Consider the following 23,736-nt stretch of genomic DNA (forward strand, 5'->3'; position numbering starts at 1 on the left):
GCAGTCACCAGTGAGCCCAAGTACACAAATTCTTCTACCACCTCGATTTCGTCACCACCGATGCAAACTCGCGGTGGGTGGCTCAAATTGTCTTCTCTTGAACCTCTGCCTATCATGTACTTCGTCTTCGACGTGTTGATGACTAGTCCGATCCGCTTAGCTTCCCTCTTTAGTCTGATGTAGGCTTCCTCCATCTTCTCAAAGTTACGTGCCATAATATCTATGTCGTCGGCGAAACCAAATAGCTGGACGGACTTATTGAAAATTGTACCACTCGTGTTAATCCCTGCTCTTCGTATTACCCCTTCCAAAGCGATGTTGAATAGCAAACACGAAAGACCATCACCTTGCCGTAACCCTCTGCGGGTTTCGAAGGGACTCGAGAATGCCCCTGAAACTCGAACTACGCACATCACCCGATCCATCGTCGCTTTGGTCAATCGTGTCAGTTTATCCGGAAAACCGTGTTCGTGCATTAGCTGCCATAGCTGGTCCCGATCGATTGTATCATATGCGGCTTTGAAGTCGATGAATAGATGATGTGTGGGCACGTTGTATTCGCGGCATTTCTGCAGTACTTGGCGAATGGCGAACACCTGGTCCGTGGTGGAGCGTTCGCCCATAAAACCCGCCTGGTACTGCCCCACGAACTCCCTTGCAGTTGGTGCTAGTCGACGGCATAAAATTTGGGAGAGTACCTTGTAGGCGGCGTTCAGCAATGTGATTGCGCGGTAGTTGCTACAATCCAGCTTATCGCCCTTTTTGTAGATGGGACACACGACACCTTCCATCCAAAGCCCCTGGGGTTGACCAACTACCAGGAGAGCTATTTAAACACGGTGGTGAGGCACTGGCTAGAGCGCTGCACTGGGTCATTACCAAGATTTGGGAGGAAGAAGTTTTGCCGCAGGAGTGGATGGAAGGTGTCGTGTGTCCCATCTACAAAAAGGGCGATAAGCTGGATTGTAGCAACTACCGCGCAATCACATTGCTGAACGCCGCCTACAAGGTACTCTCCCAAATTTTATGCCGTCGACTAGCACCAATTGCAAGGGAAATCGTGGGGCAGAACCAGGCGGGTTTTATGCGCGAACGCTCCACCACGGACCAGGTGTTCGCCATTCGCCAAGTACTGCAGAAATGCCGCGAATACAACGTGCCCACACATCATCTATTCATTGACTTCAAAGCCGCATATGATACAATCGATCGGGACCAGCTATGACAGCTAATGCACGAACACGTATTTCCGGATAAACTGACACGGTTGATCAAAGCGACGATGGATCGGGTGATGTGCGTAGTTCTTGAGTCCCTTCGAAACCCGCAGAGGGTTACGGCAAGGTGATGGTCTTTCGTGTCTGCTATTCAACATCGCTTTGGAAGGGGTAATACGAAGACTAGGGATTAACACGAGTGGTACAATTTTCAATAAGTCCTTCCAGCTATTTGGCTTCGCCGATGACATAGATATTATGGCACGTAACTTTGAGAAGATGGAGGAAGCCTAAATCAGACTGAAGAGGGAAGCCAAGCGGATCGCACTAGTCATCAACACGTCGAAGACGAAGTACATGATAGGAAGAGGTTCAATAGAAGACAATGTGAACCACCCACCGCGAGTTTGCATCGGTGGAGACAAAATCGAGGTGTTAGAAGAATGTGTGTACTTGGGCTCACTTGTGACTGCCGAAAATGATACCCGCAGAGAAATTCGGAGAAGCATAGTGGCTGGAAATCGTACGTACTTTGGACTTCGCAAGACGCTCCGATCGAATAGAGTTCGCCACCGCACCAAACTGACAATCTACAAAACGCTCATTAGACCGGTAGTCCTCTACGGACACGAGACCTGGACGATGCTCGTGGAGGACCAACGCGCACTTGGAGTTTTCGAAAGGAAAGTGCTGCGTACCATCTATGGTGGGGTGCAGATGGCGGACGGTACGTGGAGGAGGCGAATTGCATCAGCTGTTGGGAGAACCATCCATCGTTCACACCGCGAAAATCGGACGACTGCGGTGTGGGCCGTAATTTATTTGAATACTTTATTGGTCCTTTTCTTATAATTGTGGGTAAATGACACCGAATACATTGTATCCTAAAAAACTCTATGCCCTATTTTAATTCTAGCTCGTAAATCCCAACTTACGCTTCAAAAAAGATTTTCAGTATGTTTTCCAATGCAATGTACTTTAAGTAAGCATTTGAAAAAAAATATTCAAACCACACTTGTGACTGAATTGATCGGAGCTTCAAAAATTGCCCCTCTGCTGCATCTTTCTTCGCTCCTGCACCTTGGTTAGTTGCGTCTTGAATATCAGAACATAACTAAGGAATGCACTGTTGTAAGAAAGTGCACTTCTGAAGCAGCACTTTTATTGTTTTCTAGGGCTATAAATATGAAGTATGAGTATGAGCAGCAGCAGCAGAAGCAGTACATTCCCGAGATACTTGGCCACTTTTGCACAAATGTGAAGAATGGTCTCCGGATGAAAAGTGTGTGAGATTTCTGCTTTTTACGGGAAAATTGTTTCCGAAAGAAGTGACATTTATTTGCAGTGATTTTTCACAATGAACACTAATCATTTGAGTGCCATTGGTTGTAAGAATTATTATAAGGATGACCACTAAAACAAGTGAAAAGTGGTTAGCGCCATATGTCTGGACGGGCGCAATGCATCAGAAATCTTTGGTACACTTTTTTCATTCATGTTTGTTTTTCAAACGCATTCAATTTTGAGACTAGTGTTATTTTCATATGATTTGAAGAGGAGATCTCGTGTCTCACATATGATATTCATAAATCCAAACTTGCAGGCGAAGGATCAAAAACACCGAACCTGATGGAACGAAACGACACAGTGTAAACCGTAATTAATCTCCTGAAAGGTGAACGTGAGAAAACACGACGTCGACAATGCTCCACAGGGGCTGGACAGAAGTTAAGCATCCAGAGTACGGCAACAAAGTATCTAAACGTTGAGCTGCCGTAGCTCCCCATTCTTCGATTGAATCGGAATAACGAGCAAACAAATCTCCACCGCTTGACACCGATTCCGTTTCATTAGCAGATCCGAGGTGCTGGAATTGTAACCATTAGGTTTGCATTCAAACCGATCAATGAAAGCGAATATCCTTCCCAGCAGCACCGCTTCGTTGCTGTCTTGTATTTATGTTTCCACAAAGGTTTGAGCTGTTTGTGTGCAACTTTCTCGTTCTTGTTCGTTGTTGAGTGTTCTGAGATCATACCGAATACACTGGTTATGAAGTTTATTGATTAAAAGCGATATAGGTTAACGGTACCAATAGTGGAGGTATTAGTAGATCCACAGAAGAAAATATTTTTTTAAAAATTGATAATTATGGGAAATTTACTGCTTTATTATCTTAGTCAATAGATAAACTAATAAATTTGCTAACAAAAATGAGATAGATGTTATTTAACATCAACAATTACCATATATTGCTTGCACCACTATGGGTACACTGTTCCTTTAGTGGCGGTAAAAATTAATTTTGGTTCCTATAGTGGTGCTATCCATTGGTTTCTTATGAGACTCGCCACTAATGGTACAGTTGCACCACCAAAGGTGCAAGGGAGTCAATTTTGTTAAGAAAAATCATTGTTTTCAATAGTTTTTCAAGCGAAATCTTAAGGTAAGTTGCACTTAAAAGGATATTTAACACTACGATTCATTCGTTCAGAAAATCGTTGTAACTAAATTTTCAAATGGCTATATCTCAGTGGTTTTTCAACCGATTTTCTCAGTTTTTTCACCAACCTCTTAGCCATCTCTTCTAGTTTCTGGACATTGCAAAATATCGTATCTAGGGGTGTTCAATTTTTCACTAGAGCTGTGGGAGTAAAGCAACGGATTTAGAAAAATGCGATTTTGGAGATATACTTATATTTCATTACCAAAAATGATATCTATTCATATAGTGATGATGGAAATGATAAAATAACAAATAAGAGACATCACCTGGAACATAAGAACACATTTTGAGCATCCCTACTATACATACGATGATAATTCGGTACCTTTAGGAACCACTTTATACTACACGATTTATAAAGCTTCAGAAAATGTTTTCAAGCATGTTGTCTACTGTGAACTTGTTAAAATAAATGTAAACTATATACGGAACATGTGTGATAATAAATTATGATGTTCTAGGATCTCCGAACTGTACTGGAATTTGAATCAAATGGTCTACCGAATCAACCAAGGCTTCCATGATGCCCCCAGCCGCAGTATCAACCCAATTATGTCCTCCGAGTATTTGTCTTTCACTTGCGTCTCAAATCCAAACATATGAGATGTTGTAAGATCTCCAAATTGTCCTGGAGTTTGAGTAAAATGGTCTATCGAATCAACCACGGCTTCCATGATGTCCTCTGCCGTAGTATGAACCCTATTATGTCCTCCGAGTATTTTCTTTCACTTCCATCTCAAATACAGGCATTTAAGATGTTGTAAGATCTCCAAATTGCCCTGGAGTTTGAGTAAAATGGTCTATCGACTCAACGAAGGCATCCACGATGTCCCCAGCCGCGGTATCAACCCAATTATATCCTCCGAGTATTTATCTTCCACTTGCGTCTCAAATCCAGGCATTTGAGTCGTTGTAAGATCTCCAAATTGTCCTGGAGTTTGAGTAAAATGGTCTTTCGAAATCAACCAAGGCATCCATGATGTCCCCAGCCGCGGTACCAACCCAATTATGGCCTCCAGTATTTATCTTTCACTTGCGTCTCAAATCCAGGTATTTGAGATGTTGTAAGATCTCAAATTGCTCTGGAGTTTGAGTAAAATGGTCTATCGGTCCCCAGCCGCGGTATCAACCCAATTATGTCCTCCGAGTATTTATCTTCCACTTGCGTCTCAAATCCAGGCATTTGAGTCGTTGTAATATCTCAAATTGTCCTGGAGTTTGAGTAAATTGGTCTATCGAAATCAACCAAGGCATCCATGATGTCCCCAGCCGCGGTATCAACCCAATTATGTCCTCCGAATATTTATCTTTCACTTGCGTCTCAAATCCAGGCATAGGCGATGTTGAAAGATCTCCAAATGATCCTGGAGTATGAGTAAAATGGTCTATCGAATCAACTAAAGTTTTCATGATGCCCCTAGCCACGGTATCAACCCAATTATATCCTCCGAGTATTTATCTTTCACTTGCGTCTCAAATCCAGGCATTTGAGATATTGTAAGATCTCCAAATTGCCTTGGAGTTTGAGAAAAATGATCTATCAAATCAACCAAGGCTTCCATGATGTCCTCTGCCGCGGTATCACCCCAATTATGTACTCCGGGTATTTGTCTTTTACTTTCGTCTTAAATCTAGGCATATGAGATGTTGTAAAATCTCCAAATTGTCTTGAAGTTTGAATCAAATGGTCTAAAGGATCAACCAAGGCTTCCATAAAGTTCCCAGCTGCGGCATCAACCCAATTATGTCCTCTGAATATTTGTCTTTCACTTGCGTCGCAGTTTAAGGCAATTGAAATATTGTGAAATCTCCAAATTGTCATTGAGTATGAATCAAATGGTCTACCGAATCAACCAAAGCTTCCATGAAGTCCTCAGCCGCGGTATCAACTCAATAATGTCCTCCGAATATTTGTCTTTCACTTGCGTCGCAGTTTTAGGCAATTGAGATTTTGTAAGATCTTCAAATTGTCCATGAGTTTGAATCAAATGGTCTATCGAATCGACCAAAGCTTTCATGATGTCCCCAGCCGCGCTACCAACCCAATTATTACCTCCGAGTATTTGTCTTTTACTTGCATTTCAAATCCAGGCATATGAGTTGATTACTTTACTTATGATGTTTATTGTTTATTATTATTATAATAATCATCCGACAGTGTATGTTTGTCTTAATGAAACTTTACTCTAAAAACCTCAATTTTAAGAACATCACTTTGTCAGTCGAAGTCTAATTTCGGACACGTCTCGTTAAGTCCGATCATCATTGATCAAATTGGTACAATCAGGTCCTAGTAATGGTGTCCTCGAGGTAAACGGAAGAAGACACTAGAATGGAACGTATAGGCAAGCATATTGATGTCCATTATCGCCAAAAAATAGGGGGAGGGGGTGGTTACCCGATACACCAACAAGAACTTTGGTAAGTCTGCAAGTTGTACTACCGGAATTCATCAATGATCATCCGCAGGCTGAACATCTGATCCGTCGTTGATCGACCCTCACGAAAACCTGCCTGGTATTCGCTGACGAAGGACTCTTCCAGCGGTGTCAGTCTGTTAAACAGAATACGCGAAAGAATTGTGTACGCCGAGTTCAGAAGGGCGATCCCTCTGTAATTGGCACACTCTAGTCGACGGTCATTGGCAAAAGTTATGAAGAGAATGGGAAACAATCCAAAAAGGTTGGTGTTTTGGTTAAACGGAAGAAAGGAGAGATCACTTACTACCTGGTATTTCAGAGAGGCATCGTAAAGCGTGTTGTTTTGGGAGGAGTACGTTAAGTACTACGTAGGACCAGTCACGGCAGCAGAAATCTCACGCTCCGGCACACTATCATCCCTAGCTGCATGATTTGGGTAATTATTTGTCATAAGACAATTTTTAATTGTAACTTACCAGATACGTGAGGCCTTCTTTAGTGTCTCGTACTTGACTCGACTAAATGTGTGCATGAGCTCGGAAGACATGATTAGATACATACCTTCGTTGGAGACATAGTTCCAGGCGAAGTTGATTTGGTTGACAGACTACTTGATCCACAACCAGGGCGATTTGGGGGACTAATAACATCGCATTTTATATACCAAACATGTGCATGGGCTCGGAAGATTGGATAAAAACATCAGCTGGAGACATATTTCAAGGTAGGGTCGATTTGCAAGTCGTGGTTCATTTGGAAAGTAATTTAAAAACAATAATGTCCACTAAATTGCGTTGATATCGTGGCTGAAGACATCATGGCAGCCTTGGTTGATTCGGTAGGCCATTTGATTCAAACTCCAGGACAATTTGAGATTTTTACAACATCTCATATGCCTGGATTTGTGACGCACGAGAAAGTCAAATCCTCGGGGGACGTAATTGAGATGATACCGTGGCTAGGGACTTCATGGAAGCCTTGGTTGATTCGGTAGACCATTTGATTTAAACTCCAGAATAATTTGGAGATCTTCCAACATATGATATGTCTGGATTTGTGACGCAAGTGAAAGACAAATACTCGGAGGAAATAATTGTGTTGAAACTGCGGCTGGGGATATTATGGAAGTATTCGTTGAATCGGTAGGCCATTTGTTTCAAACTCCAGGACAATTTGGATATCTTTCAACATCTCATATGCCTGGATTTGTGACGTAAGTGGAACTTGAAGACTCGGAGAACATTATTGGGTTGATACCGCTGCTAAAAACAGCATGGAAGCCTTGGTTGATTTGCTAGACTATTTGATACAAACTCCAGGACATTTAGGAGACATTACAACATCTCATTTGCCTGGATTTGAGACGCAAGTGAAAGACAAGCTAGAGACTTCATGGAAGCCTTGGTTGATTCGATAGACCATTTCACTCAAACTCCAGGATAATTTGGAGATCTTACAACATCTCATATGCCTTGATTTGAGGCGCAAATGAAATGCAATTACTCGGAGGTCATAAAAGAGTTGATATCGCGGCTGAGGACATCATGAAAGCTTTGGTTGATTCAATAGACCATTTTGCTCATACTCTAGAACCATTTGAATATCTTACAACATCCCCTATGCCTGGATTTGAGACACAGGTGGAAGACAATTATTCGGAGGACATGATAGGGTTTATACTGCGGCTGAGAACACCATGGAGGCCTTGGTTGATTCGATAGACAATTTTAACCAAAATCCAGGACAATTCAGAGATCTTAGAACATCTCAAATGCCTGGATTTGAGACGCAAGTGAAAAATAAATAAGTGTGGGACATAATTGGGTTAATACCGCGGCAGGGGACATCATTGGAGCCTCGGTTGATTCGATAGACCATTTTACTCAAACTCCAGGACAATTTGGAGCTCTTACAACATCCCATCGCAAGTGAAATACAAATACAAATGCCTGGATTTGAGACGCAAGTGAAAGATAAATACTCGGAGGACATAATTGGGTTGACACCGCGGCTGAGGACATCATGGATGTCTTGGTTGATTCGATAGACCATTTTACTCAAACTCCAGGACAATTTGGAGATCTTACAACATCTCAAATGCCTGGATTTGAGACGCAAGTGAAAGATAAATACTCGGAGGATATAATTGGGTTGATACCGCGGCTGGGGGCATCATGGATGCCTTTTTTGATTCGATAGACCATTTTACTCAAACTCCAGGGCAATTTGGAGATCTTACAACATCTCAAATGCCTGGATTTGATATGCAAGTGAAAGACAAATACTCGGAGGACATAATTGGGTTCATACTACGGCAGAGGACATCATGGAAGCCGTGGTTGATTCGATAGACCATTTTACTCAAACTCCAGGACAATTTGGAGATCTTACAACGACTCGAATGCCTGGATTTGAGACGCAAGTGAAAGATAAATACTCGGAGGACATAATTGGGCTGATACCGCGGTATGGGACATCATGGAAGCCTTGGTTGATTCGGTAGACCATTTGATTCAAATTCCAGTACAGTTCGGAGATCCTAGAACATCATAATTTATTATCACACATGTTTCGTATATAGTTTACATTTATTTTAACAAGTTCACAGTAGACAACATGCTTGAAAACATTTTCTGAAGCTTTATACATCGTGTAGTATAAAGTGGTTCCTAAAGGTACCGAATTATCATCGTATGTATAGTAGGGATGCTCAAAATGTGTTCTTATGTTCCAGGTGATGTCTTTTATTTGTTATTTTATCATTTCCATCATCACTATATGAATAGATATCATTTTTGGTAATGAAATATAAGTATATCTCCAAAATCGCATTTTTCTAAATCCGTTGCTTTACTCCCACAGCTCTAGTGAAAAATTGAACACCCCTAGATACGATATTTTGCAATATAGAGAAACTAGAAGAGATGGCTAAGAGGTTGGTGAAAAAACTGAGAAAATCGGTTGAAAAACCACTGAGATATAGCCATTTGAAAATTTAGTTACAACGATTTTCTGCACGAATGTATCCGCGTAAGTTTTTAGCGAATCAATCCTAGTGTTAAAGACGACGCATCAACTGAAACCATCGTAAAGTCTATAAATACGATAAATCTCATTAAAACCCCAATACCTCCACTATTGGTGCTACCTCCACTAAGGGTACGATTACTAAGATTACGAACGAGTGAAAACGAAATTTGAAAAATGTACGCTTTGTGGTCTATAGTTCGATCCAATTGCCTCTCCTAGTTGGGATGCGTCCCTATAAGTCGCCATGCCATAGAATCGTATCGCGTGTGTTTGGGGGAACCTTTATACACACATTTGTCAGGTCAGAAACGGTTTCAAGAACTGGGAGATCAGGTATAAAGCATTGAAAAGTAAATCACTACCTTCAATAGGTTAGCTTGATTTGCTTTGTTTCATTAAAGGACCTTGCTCCGTTCAAGGTCAACATTGCATTGAAATATATTTTAACTATTATATTGAATAACGCGAATCTAAATATTTTCAGTTACAATTGGAAAAATCAGTTCGCACATCAATAGGGATTTACTCTCAAAATACAATGCACATGAATTGCACTGGTTATCGCAGCAGGAAGTGGATCATTATTTCACGCAATCGTACACGAAAACAGCATGACGTGACCACAAAACAACGACGATGGTTAAAAAACAAACCCAATTGATGTAAATATTCCCGGTGCCAACAACCAACGAGTAAAATGGGATTGCACGTGAAGCGAAATGGAGCGTACGCAAACAGGACCCCGTTCCGACGATAACAACAACATCAACAACCTAACAGGAGAACAAACTGCCGATCAAGGGGCCAATTCGTTGGTCGTTATGTTTGTGGCATGGTGGCAACTCGGCAGTGAGCTCGGTGCACTTTTGTGCATATCAAATTTACATCAACCCCACCTTAGCGCGATGCGATGACCTGTCGTCCGCAGAGAAAATCGCTGCTCCCATCAGCAGCATCAGCAACCAGCAATGCTTTGGCTCAGAACGCATTGAGAGACACTTTCAAGCGAGCTGGTGGTCAAAAATGTGTATTGTACATGATGTCAGAAATCTTCAAAAATCGAAGAAAAATCAGGTAGTATTCAAAAAGTTGTGGAAAAGCGATCCTTATGTAGAAACAAACGTCTTCAAAACCTTGCCAATTGGAATGCGGTATTAAAAACTATTTTAGTGGAATTGCTGTTATGCTAAATCCGCAAAATGGCTCGCAACAGAGTTGAAGTGCTTGTCTCAATGAACATGCATCATACTCTTGTACTCTTTCAAGATGCTCATTGGCATATGTACAGAGCTTTGAGTTATGTCCGGAGCGAATCACATGCGGAATCGACGAAATTTGATCACTTCACATCCCACAGTGGGATGGAGAGTTTGTTTTTCGGATCGCATGTTGTCTCGACTGCACACGGTAGTGCAAAACTAATGTATTTTGTCAACCGAAAGCGAATTCTGCAATTCAAAATAGTCCGCTCGTTGCCTCGTATAGCTCAACGGGGCTGCACCGGAGAAATGTAACCAGCCAAGGATGGGCGCCGCCCGGGACGAGACATTCGATGCAAATTACTGGAAATTATTTATGTTGTTCACGATACGGGTGAAAAATCAATCTTGTTCAGTTTGGTATATTTTTCCCTGCCGAGGTAGCAGTTCCTGGCCCACCATGTACAACAATGGAATTATTCATGTCGAAAATGGCACAGATTGTTTACATATGACGTGTTGCAAAAAGCATCGGATGACGAATGTTTGAGCTTGAGGGTAAGCAAAACACACCCTACGATTGTTAAAATGATCACCCATGCCGATGCTTATTTTTCCAGTATGTCAAAATCATTATTTTGCATTGAGAATACATTTTCAATAATAGATTTGTTTATTTATTACCAGCCTAGTTGGATCCATTCCGCTAGAGCTAGGTCCATAGCTGCTCGCCGTCAATCACGTGGTTTACAAAGGATTCCAGGCTGCTGACATCTCTATATCCAATTCATTGCCAGATTATAGCCAGGATGTCCCAGGCACATCATTGTTAGCATAATTCCGCACTGAATTTCGTCTAAATGCAGGCAATATATCCCTATAACCATCTCAATGAGCAGACAATAATGTAAAACAATCAGCCTCCTTTAACGTCCATGTTTCATGGCCTTATAAAGCCACCGGAAGAATCAGAGTAGTATACAGCGCGAATTTTGTTTTCGTTTGCAGACTACGGGACTTAAGCTGGTTAAATTATCGCACGTCACTAATGTTCCATGATACACAAATTCTTCTACCACTTCAAATTTTTCACCATCCACCACCACTAATGAACCCACGTTGATTGCCAGCGACCATGTACTTCGTTTTGCTGGTATTGATCGTGAGTCCAATCCTCACTGTCTCCCTCTTAAAAGGCACAAAAGCCTCTTCCACGGCACGGCGGTCAATCCCGATAATATCGATATCGTCCGCAAATCCCAGGAGCATATGCGATTTTGTGATAATGGTACCGCTTCTTTGCATACCAGCTCTCCTAATCGCTCCCTCGAGCGCTATATTGAACAGTAGATTCGAGAGTGCATCACTCTGCTTTAATCCATCTAAGGTAACAAATGACGTCGATATTTCATTCGCAACCCTTACATAATTTGCCATAATTTATTCCGTTTCATTGAATCGTACGCCGCCTTGAAATCTATGATGTGTGTGCAAGTTGTACTCCCGGAATTTATCAAAGATTTGTCTCAGGGTAAACATTTGAACCGTCGTTGATCGGCCCTCACGAAAACCTGGTTGCTATTTGCAGACGAAGGACTCTTCAAGCGGTCTCAATCTGTTGAACAGAATACGGGACATAATTTTGTACGCCGAATTAAGGAGGGTTATTCCTCGGTAATTGGCGCACTCCAGTCTGTGCACTTTCTTAAAGAGAGGGCAAATGAGACCGTCCAACCAGCTAGCAGGCAAATCCTCGTTTTCTCATATTTTTGACATAATATGGTGCAGAACTTCATAAAGCTGCTCACTGCCATGTTTGAGAAGTTCAGCCGGGAGCTGGTCCTTCCCCGCAGCCTTATTGTTTTCAGCTCTTTAATAGTTTTTTTAACCTCATACAGTGTAGGCGGCTCCACAGCTTGTCCATCGTCGCTAATATTTATTCGTGCATCGGTGAAGCACGGTCACTTCCACTATTCAACAAATTTTCGAAGTGTTGTTTTTCCTTACGGAAAAATATTCCGGAAAAGTGACATTTCTCCCATACTGAACTTCCGGAGGAATTCCTGGAGGAACTTCCGGGGAAATTGCTGAAGGAACCCCTAGAAGAACTTCCGGAGGAATTCCTGGAGGAACTTCCGGAGGAATTTCTGGAGGGACTTCCGGAGGAATTCCTGGAGGAACTTCTGGAGGAATTCCTGGATTAACTTCCGGAAGAATTCCTGGAGGAACTTCCGGAGGAATTACTGGAACTTCCGGATAAATGCCTGGAGGAACTTCCAGAGGAATGCCCGAAGGAACTTCCGGAGAAATTCCTGGAGGAACTTCCGGAGAAATTCCTGGAGGAACTTCCGGAAGAATTCCTGGAGGAACTTCCGGAGGAATTTCTGGAGGAACTTCCGGAGGAACTTCCGGAGGAATTCCTGGAGGAACTTCCGGAGGAATTTTTTGAGGAACTTCCGGAGGAATTCCTGGAGGAACTTCCGGAGGAATTCCTGGAGGAACTTCCGGAGGAATTCCTGGAGGAACTTCCGGAGGAATTCCTCGAGGAACTTCCGGAGGAATTCCTGGAGGAACTTCCGGAGGAATTCCTGGAGGAACTTCCGGAGGAATTCCTGGAGGAACTTCCGGAGGAATTCCTGGAGGAACTTCCGGAGGAATTCCTGGAGGAACTTCCGGAGGAATTCCTGGAGGAACTTCCGGAGGAATTCCTGGAGGAACTTCCGGAGGAATTCCTGGAGGAACTTCCGGAGGAATTCCTGGAGGAACTTCCGGAGGAATTCCTGGAGGAACTTCCGGAGGAATTCCTGGAGGAACTTCCGGAGGAATTCCTGGAGGAACTTCCGGAGGAATTCCTGGAGGAACTTCCGGAGGAATTCCTGGAGGAACTTCCGGAGGAATTCCTGGAGGAACTTCGGAGGAATTCCTGGAGGAACTTCCGGAGGAATTCCTGGAGGAACTTCCGGAGGAATTCCTGGAGGAACTTCCGGAGGAATTCCTGGAGGAACTTCCGGAGGAATTCCTGGAGGAACTTCCGGAGGAATTCCTGGAGGAACTTCCGGAGGAATTCCTGGAGGAACTTCCAGAGGAATTCCTGGAGGAACTTCCGGAGGAATTCCTGGAGGAACTTCCGGAGGAATTCCTGGAGGAACTTCTGGAGGAATTCCTGGAGGAACTTCTGGAGGAATTCCTGGAGGAACTTCTGGAGGAATTCCTGGAGGAACTTCTGGAGGAATTCCTGGAGGATCTTCCGGAGGAATTCCTGGAGGAACTTCCGGAGGAATTCCTGGAGGAACTTCCGGAGGAATTCCTGGAGGAACTTCCGGAGGAATTCCTGGAGGAACTTCCGGAGGAATTCCTGGAGGAACTTCCGGAGGAATTCCTGGAGGAACTTCCGGAGGAATTCCTGGAGGAACTTCCGGAGGAATTCCTGGAGGAACTTCCGGAGGAATTCCTGGAGGAACTTCCGGAGGAATTCCTGGAGGAACTTCCGGAGGAAATCCTGGAGGAACTTCCGGAGGAATTCCTGGAGGAACTTCCGGAGGAATTCCTGGAGGAACTTCCGGAGGAATTCCTGGAGGAACTTCCGGAGGGATTCCTGGAGGGACTTCCGGAGGAATTCCTGGAGGAACTTCCGGAGGAATTCCTGGAGGAACTTCCGGAGGAATTCCTGGAGGAACTACGGAGGAATTCCTGGAGGAACTTCGGAGGAATTCCTGGAGGAACTTCCGGAGGAATTCCTGGAGGAACTTCGGAGGAATTCCTGGAGGAACTTCCGGAGGAATTCCTGGAGGAACTTCCGGAGGAATTCCTGGAGGAACTTCCGGAGGAATTCCTGGAGGAACTTCCGGAGGAATTCCTGGAGGAACTTCCGGAGGAATTCCTGGAGGAACTTCCGGAGGAATTCCTGGAGGAACTTCCGGAGGAATTCCTGGAGGAACTTCCGGAGGAATTCCTGGAGGAACTTCCGGAGGAATTCCTGGAGGAACTTCCGGAGGAATTCCTGGAGGAACTTCCGGAGGAATTCCTGGAGGAACTTCCGGAGGAATTCCTGGAGGAACTTCCGGAGGAATTCCTGGAGGAACTTCCGGAGGAATTCTTGGAGGAACTTCCGGAGGAATTCCTGGAGGAACTTCCGGAGGAATTCCTGGAGGAACTCTCGGAGGAATTCCTGGAGGAACTTCCGGAGGAATTCCTGGAGGAACTTCCTGGAGAAATTCTGCATGAACTTCCGGAGGAATCGCTGGAGGAAATTCCGGAGGAGTTCCAGGAGGAGATTTTTCGGAGGAATTCCTGGAGGAACTTCCGAAGGAATTCCTGGAGGAACTTCCGAAGGAATTCCTGAAGGAACTTCCGAAGGAATTCCTAGAGGAACTTCCGAAGGAATTCCTGGAGGAACTTCCGAAGGAGTTCCTGGAGGAACTTCGAAGGAATTCCTGGAGGAACTTCGAAGGAATTCCTGGAGGAACTTCCGAAGGAATTTCTGGAGGAACTTCCAAAGGAATTCCAGATGGAACTTCTGAAGGAATTCCAGAAGGAACTTCTGAAGGAATTCCAGAAGGAACTTTCGAAAGGATTCCAGGTGGAACTTCCGAAGGAGTTCCAGGAGGAGATTTTTTCGGATAAATGCCTGGAGGAACTTCCAGAGGAATGCCCGAAGGAACTTCCGGAGAAATTCCTGAAGGAACTTCCGGAGGAATTCCTGGAGGAACTTCCGGAGGAATTCCTGGAGAAACTTCAGGAGGAATTCCTGGAGGAACTTCTGGAGGAACTTCCTAAGGATTTCCTGATGGAACTTCCGGAGGAATTCCTGGAGGAACTTCCGGAGGAATTTTTTGAGGAACTTCCGTAGGAAATCCTGGAGGAACTTCCGGAAAAAATCTTGGAGGAACTCCGGAGAAATTCCTAGAGAAAGTTTCGGAGGAATTCCTGGATGAACTTGCGGAAGAATTTTTGGAGGAACTTCCAGAGAAATTCCTGGTGTAACTTACGGAGGAATTACTGGAGGAACTTCGGAGGGATTCCTGGAAGAACTTCCGGAGAAATTCTTGGAGGAACTTCCGAGGAATTCCTGGAGGAACTTCGGGAAGAATTCCTGAAGGAACTTGAAATTCCTGGAGAAACTTCCGGAGGAATTCCTGGAGGAACTTCCGGAGGAATTCCTGGAGGAACTTCCGGAGGAATTCCTGGAGGAACTTCCGGAGGAATTCCTGGAGGAACTTCCGGAGGAATTCCTGTAGGAACTTCCGGAGGAATTCCTGGAGGAACTTCCGGAGGAATTCCTGGAGGAACTTCCGGAGGAATTCCTGGAGGAACTTCCGGAGGAATTCCTGGAGGAACTTCCGGAGGAGTTCCAGGAGGAGATTTTTTCGGAGGAATTCCTGGAGGAACTTCCGAAGGAATTCCTGGAGGAACTTCCGAAGGAATTCCTGGAGGAACTTCCGAAGGAATTCCTGGAGGAACTTCCGAAGGAATTCCTGGAGGAACTTCCGAAGGAATTCCTGGAGGAACTTCCGAAGGAATTTCTGGAGGAACTTCCAAAGGAATTCCTGATGGAACTTCTGAAGGAATTCCAGAAGGAACTTCTGAAGGAATTCCAGAAGGAACTTTCGAAAGGATTCCAGGTGGAACTTCCGAAGGAGTTCCAGGAGGAGATTTTTTCGGATAAATGCCTGGAGGAACTTCCAGAGGAATGCCCGAAGGAACTTCCGGAGAAATTCCTGAAGGAACTTCCGGAGGAATTCCTGGAGGAACTTCCGGAGGAATTCCTGGAGGAACTTCCGGAGGAATTCCTGGAGGAACTTCCGGAGGAATTCCTGGAGGAACTTCCGGAGGAATTCCTGGAGGAACTTCCGGAGGAATTCCTGGAGGAACTTCCGGAGGAATTCCTCGAGGAACTTCCGGAGGAATTCCTGGAGGAACTTCCGGAGGAATTCCTGGAGGAACGGAGGAACTTCCGGAGGAATTCCTGGAGGAACTTCCGGAGGAATTCCTGGAGGAACTTCCGGAGGAATTCCTGGAGGAACTTCCGGAGGAATTCCTGGAGGAACTTCCGGAGGAATTCCTGGAGGAACTTCCGGAGGAATTCCTGGAGGAACTTCCGGAGGAATTCCTGGAGGAACTTCCGGAGGAATTCCTATAGCAATTCCTGGAGGATCCGAAAGAAGTCTTGGAGGATCTTCCGGAGGAATTCCTGGAGGAACTTCCGGAGGAATTCCTGGAGGAACTTCCGGAGGAATTCCTGGAGGAACTTCCGGAGGAATTCCTGGAGGAACTTCCGGAGGAATTCCTGGAGGAACTATCGGAAGAATTCCTGGAGGAACTTCCGGAGGAATTCCTGGAGGAACTTCCGGAGGAATTCCTGGAGAAACTTCCGGCGGAATTCCTGGAGGGAGTGTCGGAGGCGTTCCTGGAGGAACTTCCGGAGGAATTCCTGGAGGAACTTCCGGAGGAATTCCTGGAGGAACTTCCGGAGGAATTCCTGGAGGAACTTCCGGAGGAATTCCTGGAGGAACTTCCGGAGGAATTCCTGGAGGAACTTCCGGAGGAATTCCTGGAGGAACTTCCGGAGGAATTCCTGGAGGAACTTCCGGAGGAATTCCTGGAGGAACTTCTGGAGGAATTCCTGGAGGAACTTCTGGAGGAATTCCTGGAGGATCTTCCGGAGGAATTCCTGGAGGAACTTCCGGAGGAATTCCTGGAGGAACTTCCGGAGGAATTCCTGGAGGAACTTCCGGAGGAATTCCTGGAGGAACTTCCGGAGGAATTCCTGGAGGAACTTCCGGAGGAATTCCTGGAGGAACTTCCGGAGGAATTCCTGGAGGAACTTCCGGAGGAATTCCTGGAGGAACTTCCGGAGGAAATCCTGGAGGAACTTCCGGAGGAATTCCTGGAGGAACTTCCGGAGGAATTCCTGGAGGAACTTCCGGAGGAATTCCTGGAGGAACTTCCGGAGGAATTCCTGGAGGAACTTCCGGAGGAATTCCTGGAGGAACTTCCGGAGGAATTCCTGGAGGAACTTCCGGAGGAATTCCTGGAGGAACTTCCGGAGGAATTCCTGGAGGAACTTCCGGAGGAATTCCTGGAGGAACTTCCGGAGGAATTCCTGGAGGAACTTCCGGAGGAATTCCTGGAGGAACTTCCGGAGGAATTCCTGGAGGAACTTCCGGAGGAATTCCTGGAGGAACTTCCGGAGGAATTCCTGGAGGAACTTCCAGAGGAATTCTTGGAGGAACTTCCGGAGGAATTCCTGGAGGAACTTCCGGAGGAATTCCTGGAGGAACTTCCGGAGGAATTCCTGGAGGAACTTCCGGAGGAATTCCTGGAGGAACTTCCGGAGGAATTCCTGGATGAACTTCCGGAGGAATTCCTGGAGGAACTTGAAGGAATTCATGGAGGAACTTCTGGAGGAATTCCCGGAGGAACTTCTGGAGGAATTCCTGGAGGAACTTCCGGAGGAATTCCTGGAGGAACTTCCGGAGGAATTCCTGGAGGAACTTCCGGAGGAATTCCTGGAGGAACTTTCGGAGGAATTCCTGGAGGAACTTCCGGAGGAATTCCTGGAGGAACTTCCGGAGGAATTCCTGGAGGAACTTCCGGAGGAATTCCTGGAGGAACTTCCGGAGGAATTCGTGGAGGAACTTCCGGAGGAATTCGTGGAGGAACTTCCGGAGGAATTCCTGGAGGAACTTCCGGAGGAATTCCTGGAGGAACTTCCGGAGGAATTCCTGGAGGAACTTCCGGAGGAATTCCTGGAGGAACTTCCGGAGGAATTCCTGGAGGAACTTCCGGAGGAATTCCTGGAGGAACTTCCGGAGGAACTTCCGGAGGAATTCCTGGAGGAACTTCCGGAGGAATTCCTGGAGGCACTTCCGGAGGAATTCCTGGAGGAACTTCCGGAGGAATTCCTGGAGGAACTTCCGGAGGAATTCCTGGAGGAACTTCCGGAGGAATTCCTGGAGGAACTTTCGGAGGAATTCCTGGAGGAACTTCCGAAGGAATTCCAGAAGGAACTTCTGAAGGAATTCCAGAAGGAACTTCTGAAGGAATTCCAGAAGGAACTTCTGAAGGAATTCCAGAAGGAAATTTCGAAAGGATTCCAGGTGGAACTTCTGAAGGAGTTCCAGGAGGAGATTTTTTCGGAGGAATTCCTGGAGGAACTTCCTAAAGAATTCAAGGAGCAACTTTCAAAGGAATTCTATGAGGAACTTCCGAAAGATATTTCTGAAGGAACTTCCGAAATAAATTCCTGGAGGGACGTTATGAGGTCAGTTATGCGAAATTAGGCGAGAAGTAACTGGGTTGTGGGAAATAAGAAATGAAATGCAAGAAGTGAGTGGTGAGAAGTGAGACAGAAAGAAGAAGAATATTGAAGAAGGTAGTAGGAAGAATATCGTGTCTTGTGTTGTGCTGATCGGTCGACTTTTATTTTGCTCTGTCATGTTTTTTGTTGGTTTTGTAATTTGAAATCCCTGAACTCATCGCAAAAAAACGATTTTAGTTGAACTCTCGTGATTTCAATATCTCAACATCTCTGTTTGAAAACTGTAAAATATAGTTGCTTCAAGATCGTTATGGATTGCAAAAAGTGCTATTTCCCTGTCATAACGAAAGAACAGCCATACTTGATACTTGATCGATCCTGGGCCAATCGCTTCCAGTCGCCTTGTACATTGAGCGCCCCCAGGTCCTCTTCACGAAGCCTGCGGCCTCTTCCGGGTTCTCTACTAAATATTATCTTCGCTTGACGTTCTTCCGGCATACTAACAACGTGACCAGCCCACCGTAGCCTGCCGTGTTGTATAAGCCATACATCTGTTGTAATGGAACGTGCGCCGAAGTATTCAACAAAGAACAACTTGCTGCTGTGTCGCAGTCGTACCGAAACAGCTTTTGGTTGTGTGATGATTGTTTTACTGAGTTCGTAGAGTAGAGAAATGATAAAAATGGGCGAAACGTATCAATCGCCAACGTTCAAAAATCTGTGGAGCCGAAATGCGTACTTCATCATGATATTATTGAGTTCAAGGCAAAAGTTAATTCAGTAATATCTATGCTCACTTCGAATGGAGAATGCCACTTGGATATCTCATTCAAAATTGTATTGAATGGGAAATGGAAATCAATTGCTATGATGCCGCCTACGTGGTCAAAAAATGTTAAATCTCGTGAGTTTGGGCAGAGGCTATGTACCTGGAAACCAGATGGTAGATAATTTGCTATATTTTTGTATCAATCACTTATTCTAATATCGCTGTTGTTGTATTTAATGAATAGTTAGCGTCTGAGTCTATGTTGTTATGTTTTGAAGTTGTGAGTAATTTTAACTGTTTAGATACTGCCCGTGCAAAATTTGTGAGGTTTATTTCAATTAGAATTGAAAATTTTCAATTACATGACGGGCTTGGTAGTCATATGGCTACTGCTTCTGCCTCATACGCAGGAGGTCGTGGGTTCAATCCCAGGTCCGTTCCATTTTCCTACTTTGTATCTTTCTCTATATTTCTCTTGTTCCAGCAATCGCTAGAACTGGTAATGGACTCCCATACCGTTTCCATTACTATTCCTATAACTTCAACTTGAGTATTCTAACAGTAATCTGCTAGAATTGGAAATGAACTATAGAGCTCGTTTCCTACATCTAATTAGAAATTCCATCAGTTGCCTTCTCATATCACATTGGCAGTTCGTTAACCAAGACGGACCTCTGCCTCTTGAACCTGACCCAAAAATTCCAAAAAAATCCACATGAACTCGTGGCAAGTGCAGAGGTATATTCGGCTTGCAGTGGGCGAGTGATTGCATCATCATTTCCTCCCCCTTCCCTACATTGACTTGCATTCTGACGTGACAGGCGCCAGTATGACCTAACAAATGAGATCACCAGTACTTGTACATTGAAGATGTGTGCTAGTCCCAAGCAATCATCTGTTGGTTCCTTATGCAAGAACAGCTGATCTGGTCATAATGAAGTAGCAACTACGAGCAGTCAATCAAGCTCAAGCTGAAGCTCAATAAAATTGGAAATTTTCAATTACACTAATACTAGTCCGTTGAATCGAGAAATTATAAAGAAATCAAGAAATAAAGAAGCAGAAAAAAAGGAAGAATGAAGAAGAAAGAAGCAAAAAAGAAGGAAAAGAAATTAATAAAAAAAAGAAGGAAGAAGAATTTAAGAAGAAGCAAGAAGGAGAAACGAAGAAGAAGAAAGGAACACAGCAGAAAAATGAAGGGAGATAGATGAAAGAAGAAGAATGAGAAAAACACGAAAAAAGGAAACTTGAAATAAGAAAGCAGGAAGAAAGATAAAAGAAGCAAAAATGAGTAGGAAGAAGAAAAAAATAAGAAAGAAGGAACAAAAAAGAAAGTAAAAGAATAAGGAAGGAGTACGTATTAATTTTTCTCTTCTCCTTCTACCTTCTTATTCCACCTTTTTCACTTCCGACAACTCACATCTTACTCCTAGTTGTTGAATATTTTGTCTACTATTCGGCTAAACAGCATTCGCCCAAATGGCCTGATCCCTATGCTTGTCTGTTTGTCTTTTTGGACCGTCCCGAGCAGTACAAGTCAGACATAAATGGTTGCAGCAACTTGATTGTGACCAAATCGACTAAAAAATAGAAAATTGCCGATAAAGAAATCAGAGTAGGTATGAGCTATAAATAAATATAAAATTTCCACAAATAAAACAAAATTTACATAAACAAGAATTTTCCACAAAACAAAAATAAATAAGCACTTTTAAAAGCAAACATTGCAATTATAAAAGATGAATTCTCTATAAAAAAAATCAAAATGTTCCACGAAAAAAAAATACAAAATTTCCATAAATAAATCAATATTAGAAATAAAGAATTACAAAATTTTCCACAAAAAAAATTAAAATTTTCCACAAAATGATCAATAAAGTGCAACAAAAAAAAGAAAATTTCCATAAATTTTTAAAATAATGTCTTTTTCTCGTCGGATTTTTTTTGTTCAAAAGTATTTTTCTAGTTCACCTATAAAAGTGATATTCAATAAATTTTAAAACAATCTCAACAATTCTGAGGAATTTTTATCTCAATTCATTTCAATGCTTGTCATAAGACGAGTTTATACCATCCCATTGAATTCCACCACTTAATTGTATCTTGACAGATACGTATTTCGACCTCAACAGTAAGGCCGTCTTCAGTATCTCGTACTTGACTCGACTTGTCGACTTCATAAAAATGTTACACTCAAAGCGTATTCTTGTCCCACCATTATTGGAGACGTTTTTCACAATTAGAAATGTAAAGCTCGTGAATAAAACCTATCTGCCATTTTTTAATGTTTTTTAAGGTTGAACACGACGAAAGAAGAATATAAAAATCATCACATGTGAATTTATAATTACAAGCTTGTTTTATAATTTACATTCGTTTGAAAACTAAAGTCGCCCCCGCAATAGAAGATTTTCTAAAAAAAATATCATCCTTTACTTATTTTATTACTTTAAAAGTTGCAAAAAACGTCTCTCACTATATGCCCCATATCGAGAGTGTATACCGAGATGATTATTGAGAAATATTTTCATTTCTCATTGCCCAAAACGTCAGTACGTCGACCTAACATTAATTACGAATCTATTGCAAGTTTCCAGCAGTCTTGGAAGAATAATTTTGTTCTGTATCGGTTGATCATCTCGGGCAAAGTGCGAATACACTTCGTACACCAAAGATTTATTTTTTATTCCAAAGATACTTTTCGATTCAACCCGAAATATCAATAGCCAAAAACAGATTACATCGTTGTCTCCTCGAGCGCTGCCTTTGAGTGAAACAAACATTTGCAGTTTGTGGATTGAAGAAAAAAAATCTGTTTGAGCAAAAAATCGTGACAATTATCGGCTTACATCGTGGACTGCTTCTCAATCATCGCGCGCTTTTGGTATTGGCATCATCAAGAGGCACCTCATCATCGTCTTCCACGTCATGCGGTATTGGATAGAACCAAAGTGCATCAGACGGTTCCCAGCTGCAAAGTATGTGCAAACTGATACCACAGTGGAGGGCGTTCGGTTGGCTACATCTGATTTTTTTAAAACTCTGCGAAAAAAACTTAACGTTTTACGCGAATATCGTAGTTTGATCACCCAAAAGTTTTGCCCAATCGGCCAGCAAACCGTAGATCATTATAAGGTTGAAACACACATCAGTAATACACGGCTGTATAGTTCTTTTTAATGCGTCTATTCAAAACTGCAGCAAAAGTTTTCCTTAGATCTTATCAGTCTTAGTCAGTCAGTCTTTATGATAAATCCAACTTATAACAATCTTGAGCTATTTTTTCTTTGTTAACAATTTTTTAAAATAAGTCCAACCTTTGCGTCAGAAATTGACTATAGATCTAAAGAATTGTGTACCACTGTATTCTAGGTACCGAATACAAGCACTCGGTATACGATACTCATGGAGAGCGTTGATGCTGCAGGCGCACATTATCCTGTACCATGATGCTGCTTTCGTTGGTAAATGTTGTGTCCGCACAGTGGGAAATATGCTCTGCATGAATCAAATCATTTCTCAACAACAAATTTAACCATCTTCAGCTCAACAATATTTTTCGCAGATATTTTACACTGTTCCAACCAGGTTGTGGTAGCTGCGCGAAATCTTCCAACATTATCACATCTCAACAAAATGTTCGCAAATGGCTTGGCGTAGAGTGCAGCAAGCGCGAAGGGTTTACTCTCGTTTCTCATTATCATCGTTATTATAACGGTTTTATTAGTTTTAACAGTTTCAGCAAAGCTCACTTCTCGGTTTACTCCGTCGAGAAAGGGCTATGATTTTCGACCGAGCGTCTTGAGTGGAGCAGTCATTGTGTCCCAATCCACCTAGTAGGTGAAAAATCGCTCGGTAAGAATCCACACGAAAAAACTTCCATCGCTTTCCACACTCTGCAACGTACAGTAACAGCGACTGTGCTTCTTCCTGATTGCGCAGCCACGAAGTTGTTGTGAAAAAAGGGTTTCAGTTACATAATGATATCTCACACCACGACCACGGACTCTGCTGATTTGAAAGGAAAGGAATCGCACTCCACCAAACTCAAAACGCCGACCGAGTTCGATATCATCCAATCCAGACTCAACTCTATCTGCTCACCAGGGATGCCAGGTTGTGTTCGGGTCTGGAAAAATGGGTTTTATGTAGAGTTGACGTTTTTGATATAAGTGAAAATAAGCATTTTGGTATTCAAAGCAACGACAAGTTGTCACGTAACTGCTATTAGGTTTGTTATTAAGTATAGGCGTAAATTGATATAATCAACAAGATTTACCCGTAGCTTACAGGAGGCTTTGTAATAGCCTCTTCTACAAATTGGCCTTTCGGCCTGAA

General features: G+C 43.4%; 1 pseudogene; it reads left to right on the top strand.

Annotated features, from left to right (window-relative positions):
• The first annotated feature begins 9,889 nt into the window (after positions 1–9,889).
• LOC134223073 (uncharacterized) overlaps positions 9,890–23,736 on the top strand; it is a 102,256-nt pseudogene continuing 88,409 nt past the window's right edge.

Source organism: Armigeres subalbatus, chromosome 3 (genome assembly GCF_024139115.2).
Source record: "Armigeres subalbatus isolate Guangzhou_Male chromosome 3, GZ_Asu_2, whole genome shotgun sequence".
Classification (NCBI taxonomy): Eukaryota; Metazoa; Arthropoda; class Insecta; order Diptera; family Culicidae; genus Armigeres; species Armigeres subalbatus.